Source organism: Bidens hawaiensis, unplaced genomic scaffold (genome assembly GCF_021521415.1).
Source record: "Bidens hawaiensis isolate Kalapana, Puna unplaced genomic scaffold, B.hawaiensis_p1.1 tig00021031_1, whole genome shotgun sequence".
In the NCBI taxonomy this organism is placed as follows: domain Eukaryota; kingdom Viridiplantae; phylum Streptophyta; class Magnoliopsida; order Asterales; family Asteraceae; genus Bidens; species Bidens hawaiensis.
The window spans coordinates 94,646-102,736 of record NW_027493250.1 but is presented as its reverse complement, the minus strand read 5'-3'; positions in this window follow the sequence as shown (position 1 = coordinate 102,736).

Sequence of the window (8,091 nt, the reverse complement as noted above, 5' to 3'; positions counted from 1 at the left end):
TCAAGTTTGTCTAGGGTGTAGATCTTAACATAAGTCTCACAGCCCCATACCCTTAAATATGATAATGATGGAACCTTTCCATGCCATATTTCAAAAGGTGTCCTTTCCACTTTCCTGGTTGGTGCCATATTTAAAATACGGGCAGAAGAGATCAGTGCGAAACCCCAAAATGATAGAGGTAATGTGCTTCTAGCCATCATGGATCGAACCATATCCAATAGAGTTCGATTTCTCCTTTCAGACACACCATTATGTTGTGATGTTCCAGGTGGAGTAAGTTGTGAGACAATCCCACAACTCCTAAGATGTTCTAGAAACGCATCATTGAGGTATTCACCTCCTCTATCGGAACGTAGTACTTTGATTGTTTTGTTGAGTTGATTTTGTACTTTATTTTGGAAGACTTTGAACATTTCAAAGGCTTCATATTTGTGTCTTAACAAGAACACATACCCATAGCGACTATAATCGTCGGTAAAGGTAATGAAGTATCTTTCACCATTCCTTGTCATTGTCCTAAAAGGACTACATACATCCGAATATATGATACCTAATAAGTCTTTCGCCCTTTCATTAGTTCCACTAAATGGTTCTTTGGTCATATTTCCCAATAAACAAGATTCACATTCATCAAATGAATCATCACTTGATTTCAAAAGACCACTCTTTTGAAGTGTATGAATGCGATCCTTGTTTATGTGACCAAGGCGACAATGCCAAAGAAAAGTTTTACTCAAATCCAATTTGAGTCTTTTGGTGCTAGCTTGGTACAACGAGTTATCAATGGATGTATTATCATGAACCAATTCATAAATGCCATTAAACGGCATCGCTTTAAAATAAAAGACATCATTCATGAATACATAAAAACCATTGTCTACAAACTTGAAATCATAACCATATTGTCTTAATACAGAACAGAGATAATATTCCTAGTCAAACTAGGATAATATAGAATGTTTTTTCAAAATAACTTCCAAACCATTTGGAAGCTTCAAAACATAATCTCCTCTGGCTTGGACATCAACCTTTGCTCCATTGCCCATGAAGAGACTAATATCTCCTTTCTTCACATCATTTCTTCTTTTGAACCCCTGCAATGAATTGCAGATATGAGTTCCACATCCAGTATCCAATACCCATGTGTTATAAGAAACAATATTAAGATCAATATGGATCATGAAAGTTGTACCTGAGGTTTGCCTCGCATCCCTCTTCGCTTTCAACTCCTTGAGATAGGTCAGACAATTTCTCATCCAGTGACCTATCTCCCCACAACCAAAATACGGATCCTCAGCGCTAACCTTTAGCTTCTTTGGTTTTGGTTCCGCCTTTGCCTTTCCCTTGAACCCCTTCTTGACTTGACCCTTACCCATGGCAACCTTTGCCTTTGGTTCCGGGTGATGCCTTTTCTTCAAGCCACCCTCATTGATCGCACGAACGGGTAAAACCTTTTTACCCATGCCGGCTTCGACTGTCTTAAGCATTGCGTGAAGCTCACCAATGCTTTTGTCCCATCCGTTCATGTTGTAGTTCATGAAGAATGTCTCAAACCTTTTAGTTAGGCCGTTCAGGATCAAATCCGTGGCTAACTCTTTTGAGACGGGACAATTAAGCCGTTCAAGCCGATCAATGTGGCTTTTCATCTTAAGCATATAAGATGACACGGATTGGGTTTCTTCCATATGGCATGCATGAAGTGCTCGAACCGTTTCGAAGCGCTCCACCCTTGCTTGAGTAAGGAACATTTCCTTAAGTTTGGTTATCATGTCATACGCCCCATGATTCTCGAAATCCTTGTAAATCTCGGCAATCATTGTTCCCAACATGAGGCAAGAAACTTGTACCGAATCCTCGATGTATTTCAACCAATCCGCATAGGCATCCAAGTTATTGACATCGGGTTCATCGGGAATAGGATCATCTAAAATATAGGACTTCTTCTCTTGCTTGAGAACAATTCTCAAGTTTCGATACCAGTCCATAAAGTTGTTAAAGTTTAGAAGATCCTTGTCCAGAATGGATCTAAGTGATAGATTATGCACATGAGGGATAATAGCGTTCTGTGGATTGTTGATTGCGGCCATCTATAAAAGAATTTAACAAAGTTCAATTTAGTATTTTCGATATCAATAAATTTTAATCTTTAATACCCTTTAATGTCTCCAAGACAATTAATGATTAAAATATAGAATGCAATGTTTCATTCAAATAGTAGTTAGGTGACCTTTATCCTACTATTCAAATTAACAAGGTAGTCAACGTTTGACAATTTCAACCCTTTGCAACTTCTGGTTTTATGGGATCAGTTAAACATCATATGTTTAGTTGGCATGTTTAATCCCATCAACACCTTTGAACGCCATGTGTCGGTGACCCTATTCACATGGTTTCAAATCAAGTCGTCCTACTTACACACACGTGTGAGTTTACACATACAAGTGGTTAGGTGACCCTCATCCCACAAGTATTGTAAAACCACCTTAAGATCACAAGTTTTCTTAAATGTGGTTAGGTGACCCTTACCCCGTCTACAAGTGACTTAAGTGTCGTATAAAAGGATGGTGTTCAACTTGTTTTAAAAGGGATTTTAGTTTTCAAAATTCTAGATTGGAAAACTATATAATGTACCTTCCATTTGCATGCATTCAAATGTATGGTACCTTTGAAAACCAATTTTCAAGTTCCTTTTGATAAAACCCATTTTATTGTGAAATCATTAACCTTTAATAAAACCAATTTTATTACCTAATGATTTCTAATGAACCAATTTTATGCAAGTTGTTGATATTAAGTTTGTTAATTATCCTTATCCAAATAAGATAAAACAAAATATATAAATCAACCATGCAAGCATAAATAAACAACCACAAGTTCATAACCATAGCCACCTAAGATGAGAACACTTTTTGACCGAAACAACTGTGCCAAAAGGTCTCTTCTAAAGGACGAGAATGACACAAGGCATGTGTCGGTGAACTCCCACTTGATCCCGCATCCATATGCTTCAAGTGTCCACGTACCTTGTGTTGTGAGTCTTCCACTTTATTTGGGCTTCCAATTGGGCTCCAACTTCATCTCCTTGCTTCCATGGGCCTCCAATTTTGGGCTTTGGTCTTTGAGCTAGAATCTCATCTTGGACTATGAAGTCCATTAAGGCCCAAAACCAAAACGTAAGTTTGTTGCTTCTTCTTTTACAAAAAATATATCCTAATACATTTTTCTCTAGTAAAAGAAACACAACTAATCTACTTATTATTACAAACCAATATGAATGAATAAATAGATTACAAAACCCAAATAAAATAATATTACAACCAAATTGAATATTGAATAAATCACAACACAAACACACATCCAAAGGTCATAGCTAGGTTATGATCATCCAAATGGACATCCAAATATGCAAGGTCTTAGAAGACCAAAATGTTCTCCTCCTACCCATAAAACTTTCGGCCAAGGGAAACAAAACCGAAGGTTTCGGGTTTTTTTCCAGACAAAATAATTAATCATCCATATGACTTAATTTTTCAAGATTATCACATGCATGTATAGTATAATCTTGAGGAACCAAGGGGTAACCAAAAGGCAAAAACTTTCGGCTATATGGTGAACAACACCATAAAACCCGAAAATTTTTAGATCTATGAAGCATGTATCCGTATAAGCGGCTCTTGATGTCATTGTTGGGTTTTAACAAGATTATCAAAGTCCATATAACCCATTATATAGAAAAACACAGCTGAAATAATTAGTTTTAAATCTTGTTTACCAATACATATAAAACCCGTTTTATATAAAACCCAATGCCCGGATCCATATACGAAATACATACTATCAAAACAACCATGGGGTGTTTGGCATGCTACCTTCAAGTCCAGAAAACCAAAGGGGATGAATGATATGAACGGCTAGATTCCAAAGGAGGAAACCTCAAGCTTGTATACCCAACGAGCTCCAACAAAACCTTGGTTTCTAGGGTCCTTACACTTGATGCAAGAACAAAACCAATTTTGTTCTTTCTCTTCTTGTTCTCGGTTCCAATGGAGAGAATGAGAGAAGAGATATGTGTGTGTGAGAAAGAGTGTAGAGATAATTCACCCAAGAATTATTATCCTCCAATAATTCTCTTGCATGTCTTGAAAGAAACAAAAGGAGGAGAGAGAAGAGGGAAAAGGTTTTTTCCACCCAAAATTCAAATCCCCTTTTATTACTTACAATTTATTTACTTACAATGTATATGTCATAAACATAACATAAGTAACATGCAATATGTCATTTAACCAATTTAAATAACATCTCTCAAAATATAAATTATCCATATAATTTATTTAACACACAAATGCAAATATTTAGAAAACCCAATTTCCAAATATTATAAGTGTTGATAATCATTACTTAGATCATATCTAATAATAATTATCATGGCGTTTGTCTAGCTTGTTATTGGGTATGATACGTATTAGCCACATCAACTCTAATATGTGTCTTGGGCAGATCGATTCCAATAGTTCTTAGATCTACTCCATCTACAATTAAGGTAAAAGTGTTGAAGGTTTGGAGTGTCAAGGATAACAATAAACCTAACGATGATTTCTTGATTGAGATGGTTTTTATAGATGAATCGGTAATCTTTAGTTTTACCATTTATGTTTATGATTTTTTGTCCCTTTTCTTATGGTTCATAATTTGTTGTTTTTTTTTTAAATCCAGGGTAACCGAATGCAGTCTACAGTTTTTAAACAAGATATATTCCGTTTTAAACGTTATTTAAACGAGAATGCTACATTAACTATAGTCAGCCCTAGCCTTGGATCTAATGCGTCTAATCACAAGGTTATCCACTGCCCTAATAAGTAAGTTTTAATCTCCAATACCCATGTTAATCCTTGTAGCCAGTTTGATGGTCCTAAATTCAGTTTTAAGTTTTACTCATTCAAATCAGTTATTGATAAAGAGATCCCGTTGAAAGCTACTATAGGTATTATTTAAATAGTTTACTTTTTTATTTATCAACATATTTTGTATTTCTAATTCTTTAATCCGATGTCTTCCAGATATAATTTGACATGTTGTTCATGTTTTTAAAGATAACAATTCTAATATGAGAGATGTAAAAAGAAATGCAAGATTAACTATGAAGGTTTCTGATATCAGGTACATGTTTTTCATTAATTTATATGTCAGTTTGTATGAATATTTCTTAATATTGGAACACTATAAAATTTTTGTTCTAATATTTGTGATTTTTACAGCGGTGACAGTGTTTACGTTACCCTTTGAGGGGATTACATATCACAGTTCTCTAAGTATGTTGTTGACCATTTTGATGAATCATATATGATTATTCTCATGCAATTTGGTAGAGTTAAATACCATAAAGGTTTGCTTTTTATTTTTAATATGTAATTTATTTTTTTTAAGACTTTCTTATTTTAATATCATAATGACTATCTTGTGTTTAAATTTTTAGAGAAACCGTATGTGTCTAATTCCTATGGTTCTGATGTTACTCGTGTGTTCATCAATGATAGTATTTATGAGATTTAATATTATAAGACACGGTAATATATTAATATATCTCTTGATTTGTTTATTCAATAATTTTTTTCTTCGCATTTCTAAATCCTTATAAATTTGTTTTGCAGTTTGTTTGAATTTTTGGACTTCAATGTTGATGGTGCTTTTCGTAGGCCGATACATGTAAAATTGATGTCTACTCTTGATGAAGAGTTTCTGATGGCTACATCATTTTTCAACATTTGTGAAATTTGCACTATATTGTAGGTACTTTTAATAATAACATCTAATTATAATTTATAACATTTAACATAAGGTTATGTTATATTTTTTAATTGATTTATTTCAGCCAAAGAGTATTATAGTACTCGGGACCATAAAGGCGGTTTGTCCGGATTCAGAATGGTACTATGTCGGTTGCGATAGTTGTAGTCGTAAGGTGATCGTGACTGTGGTGGAAGGCAAAGATGTTTATGAATGCAAGAATCAGAGATGTAACACTTTGGGTGTTACACCTACTCCTAGGTATATTGTATATTGTATAAGTAAATATGTTTTAATAATAAATGTTGCTATGTTGTTGATTAATGAAATTATTTTAGGTTTAAGATTAAGCTAAGAGTTCAAGATGGCAGTGATGTTGTTTCGTTGACCCCTTTTGTTCATGATGCCAAACTTTTTATCAACAAAACAGCATTTGAATTGCTTGCTACTAAAGATGAGGTTATGTTATTATGTATTCATATTCAAATGCTTATTTTTTTATTTATATAAAACACTGTTTATGTTACACGTGTTTTTATTATGAATTTCCAGGATGATGTTGGGCATAGTGGATTTCCCAGTGAGTTGAACTGTTTGTTAGAAAAGAAGTTTCTTTTAAAGTTGAGATTGCAGATTTCAATTTTAGGAATAATGTTAAGGTATACGGTAAATCAAAGCTAACAGATGATCAACAAATAATTTCTGCTATTGAGAAAAGACTAATGCCTGAGTTTATAGTGGTAAATTAATCTTCCTTTAACTTTTATCAACTACATTATTGCCTTATGTTTTAATTTTTTGTATTACTTTGTAGCCTTCTGATTCCGGATCTCTAACTTTTGGAAATTCTTTAGCTGATCTTCAATCTACAAGCTCTGCTTCTTTAAAGGTTTTTTCCACTTCTATATACTTTACATTATTTTGTTTTTATTGTTTGTTTTTATATTGTTTACACCTTCTTTTTGACAGATTTCTGAGAATGGGGATAACAAGACTCCAGTGTCTTATCGTTTGGTTGATGATGAAGTGAATGAGATCAAGTTGTCAAGTAGTGATTCGGATGACAAACTGAAGCGTAAGCTTGTGGATGTTTTTGAGGGTGATCAACCATCGGGATTTTCTTCTATTAAGTCGAAGATAAGCTATGTTCAAGATGATTCTTAGTTGGTTAGCGTTGTTGGATCAAGCAAGGATGGTGTTAAATTTCTTACTCCGAGGTCGAGAAGTGACTTGAAGACTTGATTGCTTGGTTTTATTTTATTTACATTTTAATAATTAATAATAAATACACCTGAGTGTGTTCGGTGTTATTTATATTTTAAGACTTCATTTTGGTGGTGTTTTTGAATACTTTATTGTTGGGTTTTTATTTTATTTACATACATTTCTTATTTATGATGGTGGTTTTTAATTTCTTTATATTATCCTTAACCTTATTTTGGTTCTTTTGTTTATTGCAACTCATAAATTTTAGTTTAATTTTATTATGTTATGTTTTTAAAAATTTAATTCTTTAAATTTGGGATTACATAATTCAATATTGACTATAAAAAATGTAATTATATTCTACGAATATTAAAGTTTAAGATGAATATAAATATCATAGATATGCTATCTAGGTTGTAATATCATATTCCAAAATTAAAATGTGATATTTATATTTTCAAGAAACCCGTTTACCAACTGATGACCTGGGTCAAACCGACTTTAGGTATTATTTATAACCAATTTTAAATTCATTTTACTCTATTTCAACAATCCGATCAATATCAAAAAACATTCTCGATTTTCTTCCTTGTTTTGAAGGTAAGTTGGTTACTTCAACCCTAATTAGTGTTTGAATTTGTTCCCAAACAATCTATATTATTAGCTTTTTCTTGATTAGCACACATTGTTCATCATTTACTTGAATTTCATACATTTGTTTTTATTACTGTAAAGCTAATTACCAATAATATTGCCTAATCAGATGAATTATCTTGCATTAGCCGTGTTTAATCAACCATTCGTTGAACACATGGTCAGTATCTACAAGTTAAAAGTTGTCGTAATTATCATGTACTTCAAATTGTTAGGTTAATCTATGCTAATAGAGTTTCTGTTGTATTTTATAGAAAATTCCCAAAGATTATTTTAAGCTTCTTTCTCCACGTGAGTCTGTCCATGAGACCGGTAGCATTACACATCTAAATCAAGAGTGGAGTGTTGATATTGATCTAAGCTTTGATAAGTATGTATTTGGCAATTGATGGTTCCCATTTGTAAAAGACAACGGTTTCGGATTTGGTGATGTTTTAGTTTTCTTTC